Source organism: Alligator mississippiensis, chromosome 10 (genome assembly GCF_030867095.1).
Source record: "Alligator mississippiensis isolate rAllMis1 chromosome 10, rAllMis1, whole genome shotgun sequence".
Lineage (NCBI taxonomy): Eukaryota > Metazoa > Chordata > Crocodylia > Alligatoridae > Alligator > Alligator mississippiensis.
This window is the reverse complement of record NC_081833.1, coordinates 73,546,296-73,570,101: the sequence shown is the minus strand read 5'-3', so window position 1 is coordinate 73,570,101 and position 23,806 is coordinate 73,546,296.

Below are 23,806 nucleotides of genomic sequence, written 5' to 3'. Positions count from 1 at the left end.
ACAATGGGGCATCTGGGGTCGAGCACTATGACCTGATTAGTAAGAATATTTTGGCTTCCTGCTTCCCTGCTGGCTCAGCTCTTCCCTCACTTGCAAGCCTGCCTTCGTTGGCCATTTCTCCTGATCTACGCTTGCAGAGATGATACCCTGCACCCAGTTTGGGTTCACCGGCAGAGGAAAGCCTGAGCTCCCCTGCCCTGAAGAGCTTTGCTCTTCAGAGAAAGTTTAACTTTGTGAAAACCACTTCCTCAAATTCGTTGCTGCTCTCTCACCATTGGAAATGATCGAAGCCGAACAAAAAATAGACACGTTCATGATTTGTTACTGGGTAAAGAAGAAAGCAGACACAGGCTGAAGGACAGCGAAGAGCCAGGGGCCTCTGCTGCCATCCAAAGCCTGGCACTGCCAAATGACATTGAGCATGCACTCGAGAGAGCCAGGCCAGGACCGGTCTTGTTAGCTGTGCAAAAGCAAATTGAGTACAGAGAGCCCTGTTTTGCATGGGTGCATCTCCTCTTGCAATAGTTTATTGTGGCATTGGGAGCTCATCTGCACCGGGGAGTCAGGGTGGTGGGTCTCCATACAGTAGCCCCACAGGGACGGCCACGATGCATGGGCTTCTAGCCATCAGTAAAACAGCTGGAGTGCACCCTTTCCTCACGGATGCCACAGATGTGCAAAGGAGTTTTTAAGGGTGTGCTCACCAGTTCCTTAGCAGTGGAAAGTCCCGAATTACTGCATACAATTCGCATGCTGGGAGAGGATGGCAATCCCAGTCTGCTTCCCAGCACAATCCTACCTGCATACAGCAGAGAGACCTCGAGCTCTTGCCTTGAGGAACAAATCAATGCACAAGGAACCTCTGGTTCAGACATTTTCCCCCTCCCCAGCTTTGCCGCTCCTTGGTTTCCTCTCTCGGGACGGCCGTGCCCAGCCAATTCATCTTTGGTTTGCAAAGAGCTGCTCCCACGTCCTTCAGATCCAGGAGGGCAGATGAGCCAGTGGCGCCCACTGGACACTCCCAAGCAGTCTCCAGAAAGAGGACTCATTTAGGCAAACAGCTGGCCTTTTGCATGCCTTCATGTGATCCTGGATGTACCCACGCATTGCAAAGTATTGCTGCATTACAACAGGAGCAGTCATTTGCAACAACGGAGCCCCTTTCCATCATGGGTTTATTCCGCAAGTTGTGCAATGCTACCCATTTTGCACTGAGGACAATGAAGTGACAGGCTAGGCTTTTGCAGCTGAACCCCGGTCAGAGGCATCGGTAAAGCTGATTTACCCAACTGATTTAGACCCATTGTCCAGGCACCCCAACATCCCATCTCTGACAGCGGTCAGTGCTAGAGGGTCCAGGGGAAGGCGTGTACACTAAGCAGGTGTGCGACAATCAATCCAAGTTTTCTCCTCACCTGTAATAGTTAGAAACGAGCTTTACCCCAAAGCTCTTCCTGTCACAATGTTTGGCTCTCGTTAGCAGGGAGGAGGGGTTTGCTGTGGCAGTCTGAAACCCAGCAGAGGGCGGGGCATAGGGTTGCACCTCGTAGACTAACTGACTCAGACATGCACGAGCTGTTGGAAGCAACAGTTCACTTGGTCAGGTGTTAAGAAAGGATGTGCCTGGAGTAGGTACTCAAGAAGGATTTAAATACAAAGGATAAGGAAGGGGGGGGAAGGTAGAGGGGGCACTGCTGAGAGGCAAAGGTGGGTTGAATAGAAAAACCAAGCAGTAAACACATATACGGACATGAAGGTTATAATGCTCCATAGTCTCTGATTAGTTAAGATAACTCTGGATAGCTTTGATCTCCACAGCCATGTCTAACCCTGCCAAGTTTTGGGCCTCGCTGACTCCCGGTGGCATTGCGGCCCATAACCTCACCATGCACTGTCTTGAAATAAAAGAGTTTCTCAAGTATTTCTCTTCACTGACTTTCGATTTCCTCCTTGTCATTTCTTGAATGCTTCTTTTATTGTATTCTGTGATGGGGAAGACAGACGTTCCCCAATACACCTTACCTGCAGCATTCCCCGCTTTACAGACTGTGTTACATCTCCTATCGTTTTTAACTGGTCCTTATATGACAGTTTTCCTACATCCTTGATCATTCTTAGCCCCCCTTCTCTAAACCCCCATTGTGCAGGCAATATGCTTTTTGCAATGGTCTATAGAAAGCCACTGTAATTTTTTTCTCTATTATTCACCTTTCTATTTCTTATGCCATTTGCCGTCTTGGTTACTTTTGCTCACGGCAGCTGCACATTGTGAGCAGTTTACTTTCTGAGCTGTCCACCATGTCACCTCAGTCCTTTTCTTGACTCCATCTAGTTCGTTTAGAAAATGTGGAAGTAGTTGAAGTGTTGCCCTATCACGCCCATCCCTTTGCATTTGTTGATGCTGAACTGCATTTACTATCATGTTACCCGTTCCCCACGGCTCCTATCCGTTCTGTTGGATCCTGAGCAAACTAACTACCGTCGCTTTGCATTTCTTGCAAATATTGCTGTCTTGTTGCTCACCCTACCCACTTCCCAGATTGCTAATAAATATGTTAGACCACAAACTCAGTCGGATGCTCTGCTGTTAATCTTTCTGCATGATAAAAGTTGACCTATTCTTTGCATTCTGCCTCACAGCCAGATTTGGACCTCTGCATTGGACTTTCCCTTTCACAGCAGGATAGGATCACATTACTTTCTTGCGGAGGGCTTGGCCCAATGCCTTCCTGGAAGTATAAAACACTGATAAGAGGTAGCAGTATATAAGACAGTGCTCAGATTGCCAATTCTGAATTGCTTATATTAGCACACACTACATAAATGTCACTATGCAGTATGCCGTTCTCAACCAACGCTACCCAAGCACTTACCATTTGATGGCTGTAGCCAGAAATGAACTGAAGAGGAAGAAAGACAAAACACATTTCTGATCTGCTTATAGACCAAATCCTGTGGTTTTTCCATGAACCTCCCACTGAAATGCATGGGAGTTTTGCTTGATTAGGATCAAAACATCTGACCCTTTTGCAATAAAGGCACTCAGCAGACATTTATTTCCCCACAATGTTAGCCTTGTTTCTAAAGCAATGCTTCCAGCTTTACTTTCCCTTGTAATGACAAGGATAGTGTTTTTTTATTATTATTATTATTATTATTATTATTATCATCATCATCATTATTATTAGGATACTGTGTGGGTTTTTTACTTGCAGATGCTGGTAGATCTCTAATAGCTCATGTCCCCAGGAAAATAGACCTGTCAACACAGAGAAAAGCCTTGCTCCTATCACTCTCATTGAAGAACAACATGAAAAGAACAGACTCATTAACCTCCTCTTGCTATGAATAATGAGAGGAACACATGCCTTTCATGCTCCTCTCAGATGCTAAGCCTTGATCAGGGAGGAATTGAGTCTGAATGAATACCAGACCTGAACAGCAACCAACAGCAAGAATAATTTTGCGGAGAATATTTGTTTCATGAAGTCATTTCTACCCTTTTCTTTATATAGGCCATTTGAAAGGCACCCCATGAAGAATTTACTTTTTAACTCTCATTTTAAAGTAAAGTGGTGCTATTATTCTCCCGAAATAGCTGTCTTCCTGGCAGAGACCCATGGCCAGTTTCAGCATGACGTCCTTTGTGCCTTGTTAGATCAAAAGCTAATCCCAGTGCAGCACTGTACCTAGACTCCTGGCAGTCCCAGGTGAACTTTTAGTATCGTCCCCCGCCCCTTTGCTAAAGATAATGATAATAATAATCTGGCAATGGGAAAAAAATTACTATTTGCTGGCCCGCTTTCTGTCCGGGCCTGGAGCAGCTGCCCGGTTCACCCATGCCTGTGTCCAGCCTTGCCCCAGTGTGCAAAACATTGGCCTCAATGCACTCAGAAACTCAGTGCCCACCATAACATCATGGGTATGCACCCAGCTCCAGTGCCCACGAGTCCCACTGCAACAAGACTTTACAAATCTAGGTTTTCTAACAAAGAAATCAATTCACTCGAGTCCATTAATAAAGCCCAAGTTTAATTTTAAAAGGCAGGTATTGCAGACACACATAGATACAGAGGGCTGGAGGGAGCCATTGCTTGGCATGACCGAGAAGGGGTAGGGTATCTTTGCAGATGAAAAGAGTTCACTTTTCTCTTTAAGGGTCCAGGCCTGTCTTAGTGGAGTCGAAAATATGCAAGACTACCCAGCAGCACCAAGAGGGTAAGTACAAAGCGATGAACCCAAAGCTGGATCTGAATCCCTGTCAGGTCCAAGTGTGGGCTCAGAGCTCCGACGGGTGTTTTAGGATTGCAAAGCCCGGGGGACAAGGCGGGTTTAAGCCAGACGGAGCTGCGCCCAGGTCACGCTGAGCCAAAGCTGCAGAGGAGTCACATGATCTGCAGGGTCGGAGCGCAACAACAACAACAGGAACAATCTGTGGGAGAGGAACTTAGGATGAGCCCAACTTCTCTAAAAGTAAAAAAAGACCCCGGGCCACAAAGCCATCCAACTGCACGTCTTCACCTCCCACCGCTGCTGGCCCGGCGCTCTGACCGTTGAGATACAGAGTTATCGTGTTGTGCAATACACTGCTGTGCACTTGGCTTCAGCCTCTCCTGCCTGCCTGCCTTCACGGAGAAGGAAATGCAACCACACCAGCGTGTGACGGCCTTCACAAGACACTAAACGGCTCTCGCTGCCGCTGCTGCTCTTGTGAGGGGTCCTGTCGAGCTCTCTCTCTGCCACGCATGTATAGGATGAAGACATGAAATGGGTGGGCAGAAAGAAAAAAAAACAAAAGGGGCAGAATCCTTTAAAAAGGCAGGAAATTGCTTGGGATGAAGAGCGAAGGGTGGCTGAGCACTGATAGAAACCCAGAAACCGTGCTTGCGAAAGAAACACAAAGGGCTGGGCAAGCCTGTTTCCTTGCCTAGAAATGCTGGGGTTTTTTTAGGACTCTGCATCTCTAGTGGTATCGCTGCTGAAAACAGCAGCCAGCTGGAATCAGAGCCTTTCCTTTTAGCAAAGGTTGGGATTGCAGTCGTTCAGCAGCTCTCCTGCTCCAGCCTGGACACGCCAGCACTCAGGGGAGCCCCGTCCTCTGGTCTGCTGCATGGACCCGTTTTGAGAAGGAAGTGATGGGTTGTTGGTGGATCCATGCAAGGCACAGCGCTCATTCCAGATTACAAGGTGTTGTTCTGTAATCCGTGTATACAGTGTCCAAAAGCTTGGGTGATCCCAGGATCATAGACCAGTAGGGCTGGAAGAGACCTCCCTAGGTCACCTAAATCCAACCTCCTGCCTGAGGCAGGATCATCCCCATCCAAACCATCCCATACAAATCCACTGTCTAACCTCTTAGCAAAACTACAGTCAACCCTGACACAACACAAGAGATAACACCCTCATCTGCCACGGATAAAGCCGGGGAACCGTGGCAGCCAACACCTTGCTGACGCTACACAGCCAGATACCTAACAACATCCACTTGGAGGAAAGAACATTTAAATGTTCATGTCACTATTTTACTTAGCTAGGACGACTCACGGCAGATGTAATTTTTTCTAGTTTGTTATTCCAGTTCAGTGCACGTGGAACGCCATTCTGCTTAATAAGTAACAGGTCAGGCTTCAGGAGCTTCAGCAACTGTGCTGAATGCACAACTATTTTTCAGATGGTAGAGGATGTTTAATAACTTGGTATAGAAGCTAAAATTGGGATTTATTTAAACAGGGCTGGGATCCAGGCATAAAACACTCATTTCACTGACAGCAGGGGAACTACATTAGCTTCTCGGCTGCTTACTAAGCGGCAATGTTTTGATCCATAGGTCTATGGAAAGCTACACCATCTCTGGAGACATCAGAATAAATAGCTCTAAAGCGAATCTCAAAGCAGGTGAAAGACTTCTGGAAAATTGCCTCGTTAAGCAGCTATTTGGCTGGGGAAAATGTTAGAGCTGTATAGATTTCAATCCATTATGAAAGCAAAGGGTTTCATTACAGACCGAGAAAGGTTTTGACACTTTTGCTAACTTTCGCCAACTTAGTTTCAAGGGAACTTACAGTGATGTATGGGTTTGGGTGGAAACTCAGTGGTTAACTAGCATGGTTTTTGTAGATAGAATCGTTGAAGACAGATGTCTGTTTCTTACCCCAAAATGTCTTGTTTGCTCTGTTGGCCTCACAGAAGTGGAATTTAAATGGACAGTAGCTGGGAGCGAGGAGAGAGGGAGCCCGCTGCTCAGTAAGGAGCCACAGACATGCACTTGACCCACCCTGGACATATGCTCAAACCCAGTTGACCCAGCAGTTGCCATATGCACTTGACCCAGCTGCGAGTGGATGTTTGCCTGGGGACCCAGACTAGTTAGCTTGGCCACGTCATTTCTTTGTGTGCTACTGGTTACCAACACAACACTGGTGTGCTGTAGTCTGATGAGCCACCTACACACCGGCTAAACCTTGAATGAGCGGGGATGGATCAGACCACAACAAGAGTGGCTTTTATCTTGAAATACCAGTTTAATGTTATGACATGAGCACGTGGTTTCTAGTCCTGTACCAGACAGACATTGATTATGACCATGAGCCAATAAGAAGAATGCATCTCAAAATGTGCTTTTAAACAAATTGCCCAAGGACCTTGGATATTTGCTATTTAGCCAACCGTGGGTGGACTGTTACAACACCGCTATTAATTGTAGTGACAGTGAGTCAGTCTAAAATATACCAGGAGGAGAGGTTCCAAGAAGTTCAGCTTGTGACCTATACACAGACTGTGGCGTTGTGCAAGAGAACAAGGAAAAGAGGGAGAGGAACAGAGGCAGGTGGAATATATCAGTTATAAACGAATACTAGAGGTGGGCTTAAGTGGTGAGGATTGAGTTAGGCTCTGCAGAGGGGCTAGTTGCTTCCCTGGGTTCTCTCCTAAAGCTGGGAGATGACTAGAAAGGAAGAGGAAAGAGAAGGATGCCCCCCCTTACATGCATTGCTTTGGAAAACCTGCCTAGCTTGAAAAGGTTGGACAGATGTTTGGCAGGTCCGAGAAGGGAATCCTGCTTTCAGAGCGTGGCGTGGTAGAAGAACCCGAAGTCTGGACTTTCAATGGAAGGAGAAGACAGAAGTATCCCTTTAGAAGTTGTTCTTCTGGCCCTGACCCTGGCCTGTCCGTACACCACACTTACCTATAGGTTGCTGTGTCGTGAGACCCGAGTGAGCAAGGTTCAATGTTGCATGGGGATAAGCCATGCTAACATACACCCTTCCTGAATTTGGAGCCCATTGCACGGTCAGCTTCTACCACCCCAGCAGCCAGAGATGCAGGAGTTGCCCAACAGCTTGGAAAAAACAGTATTTATGACTTAATGGGAGAATATTTGTGAAACCAAAGCATTTCTTTCGAATTTCTCATGGCCTCAAATGCTTGCACTCTTTTGTTTTATTTTCATTTTTAAGTTCTAGGGCTCCAGAAGTCAATGTACAGAGCAGATTAGCCAACCTGCCATATGAGGCTTGAGGCACAATGAAGGATTCTCTCTTCCATTTATTCCTCTCTTTTTCTGTTTACACCAAAGTCAGCTTCTACTTTGGGATCCAGAGGTTCTTCCACCTGAAGCTTTAAAAAATTATGAAATCAAGCCCAAAATAACCCGTGGGACTGGAGCAACATAAACATGAAGTCTTTTTTTTCTTTTCTTTTTTATGTTTTTTTTAAAGTAGGCTTGGAGTTCTTTTAATTTACCTTCTGGTTTTGGAGCCTTCAGAGTTCCTGTTTTCAAGCTTATTGCAAAATCTTGCAGTTAGAGACTTTTCTTCTTTGAATGAAAGCCGAGATTGTGATGTAATCACAGGATTCTGAGTTAGCGATTTAAGACCTCCTCCAGTACTGTGAGACTCCTGATAACACTGCTATCCCTGGCAATGCTTTCTTTGGGAAGAGAGTGATCAGCTTTCTTACCGTGAAATTGCTCTGAACGGAGTTTAGTGTTAACAGCATTGTCCCATACATACCTCACTTTTATAGGTGCTTCTTTAACATTTAATTTGTTTGCATCTCACCAACCTTTATTCTTATCATTCAGCATTTGGGTTGTAGTAGCAGCGAGAGCCCAAGCCAGGATGGATGCTGTTATGAGGCATTATGGGCGTATGTACACGCCACGTTTTTTGCCCTTTCACGCGCTGCAACTGCGTGCCTGTCTGCATGAGCAGGATTTCTGGAGACTTTAAAAAGTCTTTCTTGTGCATTAAAGTCAAACTGCTCGGATGTCGTTTAGTTTGGTGAACGCATAGGAAGCCCATGATCTCACCACTAGATAAAATGCATACTGGGGGCTTACAATGAAGATCTAAAAACCTGTGTGCGCCAGGGAAGGCCCGTTGACTCCCACTTTGCCATGTATGTCCTCAGTCCAAGACAAGATACTGAGACACATTATCTACTCATGAGTAGCTGGGGAACTCTATGGTGCTTTCCCTTAGACTCACTGGATTTATGCCAGAGAAAACCAGGGGAGCCAAGAACAGAATTCAGCCCAGGGACCTTCCTTTTCAGTTGAAAGCAAGCCAACTGGGAGGACAGAGGGTTTCAGAAGACTGGGTCCTGTCTCCTTTTTGGCTGTGGGCTGGGCTCAAATCCAATCTCAGCTGGGTGTGAAGTGAGCCTGGACATCAGGTTGGGTGCTGCGAGCTGGTGAGTCTCAGCCCAGTTCTTCACAAGTGTTTCCATCACAAAACCACCATGAGACTAGGTACTCCACAGGTGCTCCAGGCCAAGGGCTCTTGTTAGGGGTTGAACAAGGGCAGGTTTCTTCTGCCATTATCCATGCTATCTTCCTTCCATGGGCAAAGCAGAGGGCTGGGCACTCCCAGGCGGTCATTCGTGACCCTAGCTGTGCTTATAAGATTGGCCAGTGTTATATTCACAGAGGGGAACGCGTGCACGTTATGATGCAAGGGAGAAGAAGGATAATGTTTGCTTCTCTTCCATCTGGGATGCAGCCGAGGGGCTGGAGGCTGCCAAGCTCTTCTGTTTTACTTTGGCAATAAGTGTGCTAACCATGCCTCCATCGTACCTTGGAATGCCCCACTTTGCTAGGGAAGTGGAGACAGGCGTGGGAGGCATCGGGCTGGTTCTGGTTAGCAGGGATTCTCTGCAAGCGGGATGGAATCTCCAGGGGTCTTTCTGGGCCTGCTGGCTGCCCCGTTGCATTTCTGGAAGACCCAAAGAACTGAGAATCCAGGCCTGTATTTTGAATACTAGGCCTGTATTGTGAAGGCTGCACAATTCAGGGAAAAAGAGCTTTCTGGTGAGCTAAGAAAGGTCGAGTCCACATAAAAAAAATCAGCAAAGCACATCATAAAACTGCAACAACGTCAGGATGTTCCAGACACCTTGCCTTAATATTTACTTTATCTAGATAGCAGAATATAATACTTTATCAGGGAACGATGGGAAATAGCACCACGGCTGCATGGACCGTGTGTTTCAAGTAAGTACTAAAAGTGATGGAAAGAAGTGGAGTTAATCGTTGATTAGGCCAGCAACTATTGTGCATGTGCCACAAATATATACAGCAAAGGTTATCTTTATGGTCCTAGTATGAAGTTTTACTGGAAGAGCCTCAGGAAATGGGTGGGGATCAGCTCGAAGGAGAAACCTGTAATTGCTACTCAATGTGAAGCGTGTAGGATAGCAAAGATCCTCCATCCCTTGGCTGATATAGTTTCATAGTTTCATAGAAGTTAGGGTTGGAAGGGACCTCAATAGATCATCGAGTCCGACCCCCTGCATAGGCAGGAAAGAGTGCTGGGTCTAGATGACCACAGCTAGATACTCGTCTAACCTCCTCTTGAAGACCCCCAGGGTAGGGGAGAGCACCACCTCCCTTGGGAGCCCGTTCCAGACCTTGGCCACTCGAACTGTGAAGAAGTTCTTCCTAATGTCCAATCTAAATTTGCTCTCTGCTAGCTTGTGGCCATTGTTTCTTGTAACCCCCGGGGGCGCCTTGGTGAATAAAACCTCACCAATTCCACCAATGTGTGATTCACTCGGCAGAGTGACACAGCGTGGGCTTTTGGATCTACCCAGACACTTGACATGTAGTTTTGAGTTGCAGCCATAGGCCATCTTGTGTAGCATCCTCCTTTGCATGCTTAAAAAAAGGATTCAAGAGACTACATCCTATTTCCTAATAGCAATTGATTTAAATTGAATTATAGCGTGCTGTTCAACCCCTAGCACAGAGGCAAGATTCACAGTCCTAAACCATCCCAGGAAGCAATGGCACCTCTTCTCGAACCCCTCCAGGAAAGAAGAGTCTACAGGTCCCTTAGCATGGCTATTTTTCCCTTCTTCAGATCTCTGTCCTGGCCAGCATATCAATGAGCAGAGAATCAAACTGAAGAAGGGAGGAAATTTACTCTGTGCTGCTAGTTTCTTTTTCTTGCAACAGAAGCACATTTGAGAATTTGTTCCTGAAACTTACCCTGTTCTAATTTTACATGACGGGACTCTCAGTAATGGTACACCAAAGAAATTACAAAGTCTCGTTAGGCCTCCAACGCAATCACGTAGGCTTTGAAAAGGTGCAAGACAGGGGGTAATAAGAACGAGCTATGGGCTTGATTCTTCAGTAACTAACAACAATTTTAAACCAATATAAAACTTTTTGGTTTTGGTCTACTGATTAAATCAGACTCAGGCCTGATTTACCCGTTCCTTTCCTCCCACTACCTTCCACGCCCTGCTGTCAATCAATCGGTGTTACGATCCAACCCTTCAATTTACCATATAATGAGTGGGTCTTGTATTATGATAGGTAAAATGAAACCAATCAATGACCTGCTCAGGTTCCTTCCAACCCTACCAACTATGAAACTGTGAAGGTGCTGGGGTGAGTTATGGTCCAGGAGAGGATATAAATATCACAGAGTCAAAATGGTGGAGAGCTACAGGGCAAATCGGCTCAGGAAGACTAATAGCTATTAAACCTATGCATCAATGCTGGTCCCAAACCATTCAAATGGTCTCCTTCCCTCCTCCAATCATTTCTGATTAAAGGAAGCCAAAATGTCTTGAGGGATTCCGTTGCCCATGAAATTCCCAGTCCATTTTGGGAACCCGGAGGAATCTAAGCAAATATTCATAAAGCACCAATGGACTAAGACACTCATTGAGCCAAACTGTGCTCAATGCTTATGGTCATTTTGATGTGGCTTAGACTAGGGTTGGGTCCACTGTTTTTATATCGCTGCTCTCTCTAACTCGTTTCCTAGAGCACGTCAGATACTCTGATGAATCCAGCTTCTGCTGTAGGTTAGCATAAGGGACCACCACTTTCCATAACATGCTCCCCAGAAATGGCACAGCACTGGGGGAAGATGACCCTCTAATGGTTTTGTTCTTCTTACCGCCCATACAGGTTAGACCAGCTTCACCCTCTGGTGAGCACAGACCAATTTTGGGGTGGAAACTGGAGAAGGACTCAGCTCAAACAAACTTCCCAGATTGGAACCGTCTCAGGCCTAGACACCAACTTTGCAGCTCGTGCTCATCTTTCCATGTAGTCTCTTCATCTTGCTTTTAAGGAGATGCAGGTTTTGATGTGTACTTGGAGGAGTGATGCTCAAAGCTTTAATGGACAATTTACTAAGCATCAGGTACTAACGATGAACCCACTGCAGGATGAACAGAGGCAGCCATCACGTCTTTTTGTCACCACCTGCTAATGTGGTGTCCCATTGTGTCGGTCTCAGCCTCATAGCCACATAGCGGTTAAAATTGTCTTAGTTGAAACACCATTTTTTGTCTAGTTTGCCAGGAGTTCATCTCATTTGGTACTGTTTTTTCAAAATAGAGTGAAAACAAAATCAGGGAGATGCACTTCTCACCATCCCAAGACAGGCCCAACGATACCTGAAACATATCATGACCTCGCTGCGCGGGATTAACCAACCACACTTTTTGAGAGGCAGACTATTGCCGTAAAAGGAAGGGATGGACTATTGAGCAAAAAGCTCTGATCTGATTGGCTGAATGCTGATGTTTGACAGATTGGATGGAAAACCCTTGTCATTCTTATTTTCCTTTTCCCTGCCGCTCGCTCACCTCCATTGCAAGGCCGAATATTAAAAAAGTAAACAAAACAACAAAAAAACCACAAATACATGCACACACGTGATTCACCAATGAAACCACGGAATGATGGTTTTTTGCCCCCCGTTTCTTTTGGTGCCACCCACGTGAAACTGAAGCAAGTCGTGTTGCTTCGGGGCGGGCAAGACCGCTCTGCTGCACAAAGCTTTTGTTTCCATGGAGCCACACTTGTGTCCCAGACACACCATCTAGAGCAGGGGTGGGCCACTATTTGGGCCCATGGGTAGGCATCCCCTTTGCCCCCACAACAGCCTGGAACCAGTGCACCCTGTGGATCCTCCTGTGCTACCACCACCAGTGCTCAGCATCAGCTGAGCACATGGCCCCAGCCTCACCTGGGCTGCCCTGCAGCTGATTTCCAATGCCACTGCTGCCCCACTGGGTGGTCTGGAGGCAGTGGTGACAGCGGCGGAGACGAGCTACAGGGCAGCCCAGATGTGGGCTCTGATGAGGAGGAGGCAGCCACTTTTTCCCTGTGCCCAGAGCAGCTTTTGCCCAGGCACCACCGCTCAACCTGGGTGGGCTGGTCCGGAGCAGGCACGGGGCACTGCCCTGCTGGTTCACAGTTGGTTTGCTCCAGACAGGGTGGATCCGAAGCGGGCAAGGAGCAGGGGCTATGCATGTGGTTCCCTGCCAGTACCGTGGGGCTGGGACCAGCAGTGGTGGCAGCTAGAAGGAGCTGCCACTGCCTGGGCTGTCTAGAAACACAGTCCAGCCATGCAGCTGCCCCATCTCCAGGAGCTGCCTCATCTCCATTGCAGGAGGCACCACAGGCCAGGGCCAGGTGGGACTGAGACATCCGCCGCTGGCCAGACAAAGTCCCTCCGCAGGCCGGATCCGGCCCCTGGGCTGTATTTTGCCCACCCCTGATGTAGAGTATGAAAGTCTTGGCAGGCGAAATAGGAACTCCAGTCTGGCTGGGCACTGACTCAGAAGTGCTGCCATCTAATTAATGGTTACTCGGTAGCTTCGCGTTTTGGGAAGCCCCAATCTGTGAATGCACGTCCGCTTTCCAAAATCAGCCCGAGTTACCTGAAGGCCAGTATGTCTTCCCACCCGTGTTCAGGCATGCATCTTGGGATTATGGCATTCCTGTAGATGAAATCAGGACTTCAGTTCCCAAAGGCCCTCATCTATTATAAGGTTAAAAGATGATTCTTGTCTACGAATATTTTTTTCACCACTGCTAAATTAAAGCCAACCAAGAACATAACAAAGTAAACGCCACGAAGACGTAATAGCCTTGCTCTTGAATCAACTGCTGACAGTACTTAAGCCAGCTGTTGACAGCACCGAAGAATTCTTGTAAGCCATAAAAGAGTTTTCCTGTTTAATGATTAGTTTGAGAAATATCATGTTGGGATGAAGCATTTCCTGTCAACCCAGGAAGTTTAGATAGGAGCTTCAACTTTTCTGGTAAGTGCTACTCCTTATCTGCTCACCCTGTTGTCAGTCATCTGATAAGGATGGGCCGGTAGTACATGGATACAGTTAGGGAGTCATTGTCTTCTCTTAACAAAGACTGCCTTTCCTTGAAAGTCAGCCCTGCTACTCCCAAAGCTAGGATGTCAGCTGACTTATGGACTTCTTTTGCTAGAAAATAAAAGATGGCATTCAACACCGCTTAAAACAAGGAGATAGCAGGGAGCAGGGGAGGCAGGGGGGACGATGACCCTCCTGAATATAAATCTCTTGTCTCCCCCAAGATAACATTAGACTGACTAATCTGCTAATGCCAGGTTGACTATGAGGCCCACATCCCAAGGGCAGACTGGGGATATCTACCCCTAAGTGTGATATTCCTTCTTAAGGAGCTACCTAGCTTGCCAGATACCCCAGCATTGGGTCCCAATGTGATCCACTTGGCTGCTCTTTCATCTTGGTCTCCCCCATTTCCTTCCTCTCGCTGCATAATTCTACTTCAGTTTCTCCCCTTTCCCACAGGGACTTTCCTTCATCGTTAGTTATAGCATCGATAGTTAGGGTAGCGCCCATCAGGTGCCGCTTGTTCTCATGCCCCCCCGATCTGCTCCGCTCTCCTGAACAGCCATCTCACCGGCTCTTTCCCAGGCCCTTTCCCCCCCTCCACCCCGCCTGATCTTTTTGCTGAAATTCTCCACGTTACTATGGCCTCAGTTTCTTTAGCGGCAGCCACGGCTGAAATCCTTGGGTTTGTTGGAACGTATCACATCATCACAGTTACTTGGCACCGCAATGCTTTAGCAGAACTCTCTTGCCCTACTTATTATCATCGTTCTTCTCCTTGGCTCGCCTACTAAAAATGGACTTCCTCGGTCCCCCAAACACTTCCACCATGATTCAAGAGCAGAAACAACCTCCTTTCCACATAGCAACAGGTTGAGTTTGTGTAGGTGCCACCTGAAAACATCTGGAAGTGTTTGGATGGCAAGGTGGCAGCAAAACTAGGTTTGATTATCCTCAGACAGTGTGGCTCTGGGTGGATTTTGGGAAAAAACAAGCTGTAGCCATGTCCTATTAATACGGTAGTATCACTCTGGCTCTTCCTATCAGAGGCTGGCTATCATGAAGGGCTGGTTTACCACCTTCCTGTACACTGTATTATGGTACTGATGGCCACCACTTCAGCAGGGATCCTGGTTTTCTCTGATTTAAAAAAAAAATCCCCAGTCTTCAGATTAAATGAAGTAATCCAAAATCCAAATTTTTCTGTGATTAAGCTGAAACACCGTGTTTTACTACTGTGATTAAAATGAAACACCATTAATATCTACATCTATATCTATACCTACAGTGTATATATATATATATATATATATATATACATACACACACATACATACATACATACATACATACATACACACACATGCCTATAGCACTACTATATAGATATAGATAGATAGTACTATATCTATATAGTAGTGCTATAGGTATATATATACACTGTATATGCTATGTGTGTGTGTGTGTGTGTGTGTGTGTGTGTGTGTATGTATGCACACACACACACACACACACTATATATGCTATAGATATATACCTATAGCACTAATATATCTATAGATATATATTAGTGATGTTTCATTTTAATCACAGTGGTGAAACACAGTGGTAGATATCTATCTATCTGTTTAATAGTGGTGTTCTGTTTTGATCACAGAAAAATGTGGATTTTGGGTTACTTTTTCAATCTGAAAATTGGGGATTTTTTTTAAATCAGAGAAAACCAGGATCCCTGCTCATCAGGCAGGTCTAATGGCATTTAAAGGGGTGAAATCCATCCCGCATAGGACTCCAACCAAAATCCTGATTTCACAAATATCCTGGTCCGTGTATGTGGTGAAAAGGGAATAGTTCTCAGTAGCACGGTTCACTTGTCGGACTTCAATACCCCCATTATTTGTGTCTCTCACAATATTAATGTACGTATCCTCAGAACATCCCTGTAACAGGTGGGACTGTGCTAATACCCCTAGTATCCGGATGGGGAACTCGGTCTCGGCGACTTGCCCATGGTCGTGCACAAAGTGTGCAAGCGAGTGGGTATTTGAATTGGACTCCCCAGCTCCTGAACTAATGACCAAACCCTCCTTCTCAAATTCCACAAAATTTAGGTCTCTCTTCCCAGTCTTGCAGTCACTAGAGTTTCTTATAAGGGGTATGGCTAAGCGGCGTTGCAGACATAGGTGTCTACTTGGGAATGCAGAGACTAAGACAGTTGCACATATCCAGGGTTGCCAATGACAGAAAACCATGGACTTCTCACCTCTTGGTAGCTGCCAGACAGCATTGCTGTACCTCCAGCAAAGAGCAAAGCACCCTTTGGAAGAGGCAATAAATACTGATAGCAGCAGCTAACAATGCAAGAGTGAGAAAAAGAGATTGAGTTTCCAGAGGGTAATAAAAGCACTTAACAGGTTCCCTGAACATCTAAATCCACTGCCACGATGGAAGGCAGTGAAGCAAACTGCTGTGACTCACACCCTTGATCGATTTGTCTATACGTGACCTGTACATATAATGTGCTTTTTCTGAACTTGGCATCTCTGAGCAATGAACTTCTTGGAAGAGTCTGCTGGCATCTCCCCCCCCCCACCAAGCAGTTAAATAATCTCCTGAGGAGCGAAAGTTTTGGTGGGTTTCTTTCATTTGCAGTTCTGCTCTATAAAGAGAGCAGCTTTCTTCTGCAAGATGCAAACTTTGCCACTGCACCATGGAAATAGGCTGCAGAACATCTGCACTGCCGCAGCGACCCTGGATGACAAAGCAAAGATCAGGAACCAGCACGCAAATAAGCGTTGTTAAAAAGGATCAAAAATACACCACAGGTCAACTTGAGCCCTGCTTCTTCATTTGCCTAGATGCAGTTTATCATGCTAACCAGCCTTTTTTGCCAGATGTAGCCGGTGCATTGTCATTTGCATGAGCTGGTCCAACAGAGTGAAATACTGTGTTCGCAGCTATATGGGCTGTAGGCGCAGTTTCAATGCACAGACTAATATGGATTGCCCTCTAGCGGTTACGTGCAGCTAAAAAACCCATCGTGGCTCGTTTCTATACAGAAGCACTTGGGAAGGAAAGGACAGGCCTCATGGGTCATAGGAAAATAAAGCTGGAAGGGACCGCAGGAGGTCATCTAGTCTAGTGCCCCGCTCAAGGCAGGATTGTCCTGGTCATCTTTTTATTAGATGGGATGGCTGGATTAGGGCTACTTCTTTAGCTCTGCTAGCAGCACTCTGTGCCCAAGGACACAAGTAAGTAATATTAACCTACAGATGCCAATCTCGACCAACTTCTGCTCTTCAGAGTGAAACGCTCACTCTGCCTTCATACGCCATGAATTGAATTAGCAGCTTCTCAAGCAGCTTTCTTCACATCCTAAAGAAAGTCCTCCAAAATAGTTCTCATCTGTTCCTCAGCTGTGAGTCCAATATCTACCCCAGTTGTAGTGCATGCAAGACAAGCAGTCTCTTGAAAGGAAAGCTCAATTCATAACAATTCACATAGCAATGCCTGGCCGAGCAAGCACATATCATTAGCCCTGTACTGTTAGAAGAGATGTCTCTGCTTCTCACAATATAGGAATTGGTTTTGAATTGCCGGAGCAGGAAGCTCCAATTCCTCCATTTTATCCCTGAGTTTGCTGGGGACTGATGGAGTGAGTATAGCACAGCAAGAGATGAAGCCCTGAGCTAGACCTATGGTAGGTACTGTGTAGGTTAGCAGCTGAATGCCACTCCATTAGCAAACCTATGCTTGCTAATTTTGCATCTAAGGCAAATAAAGCCATAGCACAGACTAAGTTTGCCTTAAGAGAAAAGGTGCTTCTAATAATAAATACTATCTGAAAGCCATGTTCAGCTGAGAAAATCAGTTCTCATAACCTACAGCTGCACCTTACCCTCCAACATTTCCCCCCATCTAGCTTCTACTAAGCACCTAGAATCACCTGCTTATATAAGGGTATTTCCCAGCATGCCTAGCTGCTACCCAGTCCTTTAAATTTGGCAGCAAAGCACACCTCCACCCCTGTTAGAGATATTCAGTAGTGTGCACCTTTGGTTCTTTCAATTGGTATGTGATTTCTGCAACATTTTCTCTTGCTTTAGGTACCAAGGAGGTTATGCACTTGCTAGTTTTTTTGGTCTATGTCTTGGGGTTGCCTGGGCTCATAGAAAAGAAGGGTAAAGGACAAAGGAATCAGTTTGTTCCCTTTTTCTCATGAGTGTCATCAAAACAGGAGGCAAAAAGCTAGGGTGAGCCAGTGTGTTAAGTCAGGCTGCTGGCAAAGGGGATTTTGTACACAATATATTGACCATGCTAGTTGCATACCTCAGCCTTTTTAATTTTTTTTTTAATGCACTTGTTATTTAGTGGTGCAACCTGGCTTATCCCAAATGACAAAACACATGCTCCTCAGAAGCCATCCTTTTTATGAGTTGTGGAGGGGAGTGAGGGCCAGAGGAGACGAGCTACATCTGCTAGAGAAAGGTTGGTCTATCAGTAATGGGGACGGATGGTCCCTTCATTGAGGGGGTGGTATTTATTTTAAGGAAGCCCCTTCCAACTTCATTCTGTTCTGCCTTGTTTTCCTTTCAACCCAGAGGCCTTTGATTACAATGAAAGTCAGACTTCTTGTGCTTGGGACCTGCCGACATAGCTTCTGGCCCACAGCAGCGGTGAGCTGGTTCCCAGTCCACAACCTACTGGAGCAGAGTCTTTACCCATCCCTGGGGTCCACATGAGTTTATATGTTGCTCTGAAGCTTTGGGAGTAATCAAATACCATTTGCCATATCTCTCCCCAGTGTCAGTAGTTACACCACCCAATACATTTTCCCAGTAGAAGCCCGGAATAAATTTAGAAAAATGCCTTTACAAAGGTATGCAATGGAGCAATTTTTTATTATTATTATTTCCTATTCATATTATGGCAGCACGTATCATGAGGCTACCCGGTTGTCTTTGGTACTATATGAACTTGCAGAGAGTGGCAGCAGTTCCTGGGCTCTGCTGAAAGCTTTTAGTACAGTATGCTCGCTGGCAAATTACTTCCTATTTTCCCAGCCCTGGATTTAAACAACAAAGCTAACATGAATGTATCAAAAGAAGTTTTAAAGTAATGTATCACATTCATTCATGCATCAAATGACATTTTAAAGTAATGTCACTTCAGTTGGCATCAGCCGCTCGGTGGAAAATCGCCAGCGGACTGCGGCAGCTCAGGCAGCTCCTCTGTTTTAAACCAGCATAAAGCTACCGAATCCGTAGCTAAGCTCCAAGGAGGACCATGGTTAGGATATCATTCTGATTAGAAATGACTCCTTGGAGAAAAGGTATGTGCAAAAGACCTGGGGGATTCACCATTGTCCGGGCATATGGGCCTTTTTGAAAAGTCGCGACAGCAGTCTTCTGCAGCGGTGACCACAAACTCTGCTATTTCTAATAATGTTACTGCAGGGATTGGAAGCTCGGAGTGGGGCTTTTTCATAAAGGTGGTATGTTTTGCTGTGGGCTTAATTTGCCCCACTTAGCTGCAAAAAGGAACGGGTGGGACACGCTAATTATTGCTGCACAGGTTTTACTTGCTGCAGCAAATCTTCCCCCTCAAATGGCCATAATTAGCTTTCACTCTGTGCTCATTACTGTCTTATTTTGCCTTGTTTTTTGGTTTTTTTTTTTAAATTTGCAGTGGGTCTCCAAGCCATTTCCTCTTTCTGAGAGATGCTTTAAAACCAGAACACAAGCGAAGCCTTGGTGGGTTCTATAGAAGTCTAACCGCACTGGGCGAGGGCGGGGGGATCCATCTCCTCGTTACATAACAGTCACCGGCTGCTGCACATCCTTTTTTCTGGGTCAAAAGCTAGAGCAGTTGCTCCAAGTCTATGGGAAACAGGTGCCCCCTGGAATGAGCTACCAGGATTTTTGCAATGTCCACATCAGTCACGTTAGCCAGGATGTGAGCACGGCTTCGAAAAGAGTCTTGCTGCACACCAGGGGCGAGCAATTATTTTGGGCGGAGGGCTGCTTACTGAGTTTTGGCAAGCCAGCGAGGGCTGTATGACAAGGCTCTGTATGTAGTCAGAGGCAACTAAATATTACATTTTCTAATTTTTTTAGGGGCCCCGCAGGCCGGTTTGAATGGCCTGCTGGGCCGCATTTTGCCCACCCCTGCTGCCTGTGAAGTCCTTACGAGCAGGAATCCTGGTTTTCTCTGAATTAAAAAAAAATCCCCAATTTTTAATTAAAGAAGTAAGCCTAAATCCACATTTTTTCCAAGGATAAAATGAAACACCACTATCTTGATAGATAGATAAATATGTGTAAATATAGATATAGATATGTACACACTGTATATATAGATATATCTATTTATATACTAATTTGATGTGACTTAACTAGCAAGGTTAAAGCTACTGCAGTATGTTTGTTCACACCCCCGTGGTCCTCTCTCTGCTTGCTAGATATAGATATGTACACACTGTGTATAGATAGATATATCTATCTATAGATATAGATAGATGCATCTATATATAGATAGGTATATAGATAGGTAGATATATCTATATATACTGTGTATATATAGATATATCTAGAGATATAGATAGATATATCTATATATACAGTGTGTACATATCTGTATATGTAGCTGTACAAATCTGTACTGTATATATAGATATATCTATCGATATAGATATATCTATATATACAAAGTGTGTACATATCTATATGTCTAACTATATATGTAGACAGACATATCTATGTACATATCTATCTATATCTATAGACATGTATATCTATATATACAGTGAGTACATATCTATATCTACACACATCTAGCTATCTACTTATTTGTAGACAGATAGATATTAGTGGTGTTTCATTTAAATCACGGAAAAATTTGGATTTGGGGTTACTTTTTTTTCTTTTAAACCAAAATTTGGGGATTTTTTAAATTGGAGAGAACCAGGATCCCTGCTTATTATGAGGCAAAGCATTTAGTGTATGTCAGGGATTGTAGCGGAGACAGGTAGATCTAAGCTGCCTTTTATCTCGCTAGCTTGGGTAACAATACAGGTATGCACCCAGGGTCCCTGACAGGCTTTGTTCAATGCAGTTGGCATGAAAGTCCATGCACAGGCCTCTCTTGGTCTGCTGTCTGGTACCATGCAAACCAGCGCAGCCTGTCCCATGGTCAGGTTGTCGGCGACTAAACCGGCACCCCAACCTGGGCTAGCCTGGGTGCGGAGGGTGTGTGGACACCCAGCAGGATTAAAGACAAGACCTGTCAAGAGATCCCTGTGAGTCGATGGCCATCCATAGCTGGGGAGGAGACGGGCACCACCAGGTCCCTTTGCCCGAGGAATCACCAATGATGCACAGCATCTAAAGTGCCCCAGTGGTCGCGGTAGCCTCAGGACTGATTTGATGCAACTTGACTAGCAAGGTTAAAGCTACTGCAGTCTGCTTGCCCACACCCCCGTGGTCCTCTCTCCTCTGCTTGCTAAGTTCCTCTGTGAAGGACAGCTGCTAGGATTGAAAGACTGTAGGTTTCTACCCTAAACTGCTCTTGAACTTACCCGAGTCAGTCATTTTGGGGAAGAGCTGAAAAGTCCTTCCAACCATCTGAAATTCCTCCCAAACTATCAATTTTGTTTTTGATTTGACACAAGGCAGCAGGAAGTCCAGCCCTGGAAAGTTTTCTTTTTCGAGCTCAAGCCACAGCCTTATGTTGCAACACGCAGCACCCCAGCTTTTCCTTTCAAAATTGGCTTTTGCTGAAGTGATCTTTTGGGCAGGCAAACATATCTATGTCCGTGGATAAGATGGCTTGCTAGGACCCCTTTGCCATTCTCCAGGGCGTTTGCATTTACTTGTGTTTGCAACAGATGAATGCTCCGATGCACCGATTTAGGCCGATACCATGTTAAGATCAGCTGTGAATCAAAAAAACTCAACATGGTCTACAGGAACTCCTCTCTGAAGTTGAAACCTTCTCTGTATACTTTAAATCACTTATTCTTTGCAGCTCCCCTATAAAGGACAAGGCTTTTACAGCTGCTGTGCGTATGAGCTAGGTACTAATGATGCTTTATTTGAATCTCTCTGTGCTAAGCATCCGCACTGGACTGTCACTGCTTTACGAGGTGTCATTTTCTCACTTGCCAATGAAGGATTAATTTGCAGCTAGCCCGTGCACAAAATGACGCTACCCAGGGAGGAGCGTATTGTAGGCAAACCAGGAGATTTTCCTGCAATTAAACATTTAATGATTGATTCAGGATGAATCCCACTGCCGTTGGAGTCGGTGGGTATTCATCTTACTCGGAGCAGGACTCGGCCAAATCCTGGACACGTTGGCAGCTTGTACAGTTAATTGCTATAGCGTGTCACTTTATAGGGATGCTAATTAGAGATGTTGCTCATGCACATTGCCCTGAGCTCTGCAATGGACCTGCCCCTTTCTTGAAACAGGCATGTCAAACATTTTATTTTTCCTCCTTGAGAGTCCCAGTAGCAGAACCTGGAGAAAATAATGCTATATTTACTGCTTCGGGGAATCTTTGAGACTCTAAGAAACTATCTGTTTGAGTCTGTGCGCCGCATCGGTGTCGGGGTGATGTGCGCTGAGGCAGCTGGAATTTTACGTGGACGTTATCTGGAATAGGTCCAGGGCCAGAGAAACTGCCTGACAAAAAGGCAACTTAATTTTAAGAGAAAACAGAAGCTGTTGTCTCTTCTCGTAAATCAGCTCACAAGTGACACGGCAGTTTCAAAATCTTCTAACCTTTTTGCAGACGTTTTGATATATTCGCCGTTGGACTTGGAGTTTTCCTTTTGGGGGGAAATGCACCCAATTCGGGCAAAATCCTCCTGTTTTTCCAAGGTATATTTGATACACCTCTGAAAACATTGCCAGTAGCATAACAAAGTACAATATAAATTGAGAAAAGATGCAGCCTGGAGTGGTCCAGGTTGGGAAGAGTTTTTTGGAACATGCCTTTGTGACGGTTAAAATTATTTCCTTCAGGCTAGTTTTAAATATGTTATACAAAAACAAGCACACACACGTATGTGTGCAATTGTCAGAGGGTAGCACAGTTTTTTCGAGATTATCTCACTGTTTAATGGGCAATGTTCTAAATGCTTTAAAATCCATGTACATTTTCAGATTGTCTTAAAAAATAGCCGTGCCTCATCACCTGCCTGGGATAAGTTTAAGAATGCAAATTTGAAGACACTGGTTACAAAGATACCTATATAACACACGTATATACAGATGTAGGTATCTTTGTAATCAGTGTCTTCAAATTTGCATTCTTAAACTTATCCCAGGCACGTGTGTGCGTTTACAGAGACACACGTGTGTGTGTGTGCGCGTGTACAGAGACACACGTGTGTGTGTGTGTGTATTATGTAGGTATCTTTGTGGATATATTATGTAGATGTGTATATATACTATATAGTATAATATATATATAATATATTATGTAGGTATATATACCTATACTACATAGGTATATATATGTTATGTAGGTCTATGTAGGGATACATATATGTATACATAGGTACACACACACGTGTGTGTGTATGCATACACACAACTGTATCATTATAGATATGTATTTATGTGGATCTGTGTCCATCTCTATGTGTATATCCACATATCAAACAATTGGAAGCTAGGTCTGTTAAGAGAAAACCAGGCACTTGCTCATTTTGCATTGCTGTCATGTTGTATCTGATGGATCAAGCCTGGTTCCTCAGTCTTTAGAAATCCAAAAGTGTCTCTCTCTGCATGCAAGAGCATAGACATGCACACATTTCCCCTGATCATACTATGTTTCTTAGTCATTACTATGCATAAACTAAAACTCGCTCAGAATCAAAGTGATTTGGAAAAAAATATTGAAAGGAAAAAAATACATATATTTTTAGTTATGCCCTGTTAGAATGACTTGCCTTGGCATCGGCCGTAACAATTTCTGTTCTTGGGCTCTTGGTGTGTTTCCATCTTAGCGTGTCTCAGTGGTAACTCCTGACACAGTGAGAGGGTATGTCTGTGTCTGATGTCCTGCACAGACCGCTCTTAACTCCTGCCTGAGGACGGTTGTTCTTAACAAAGGTATTTGTGAGTTTGCTGTGAGGTTCTGAGTTGTCTTTCGAGT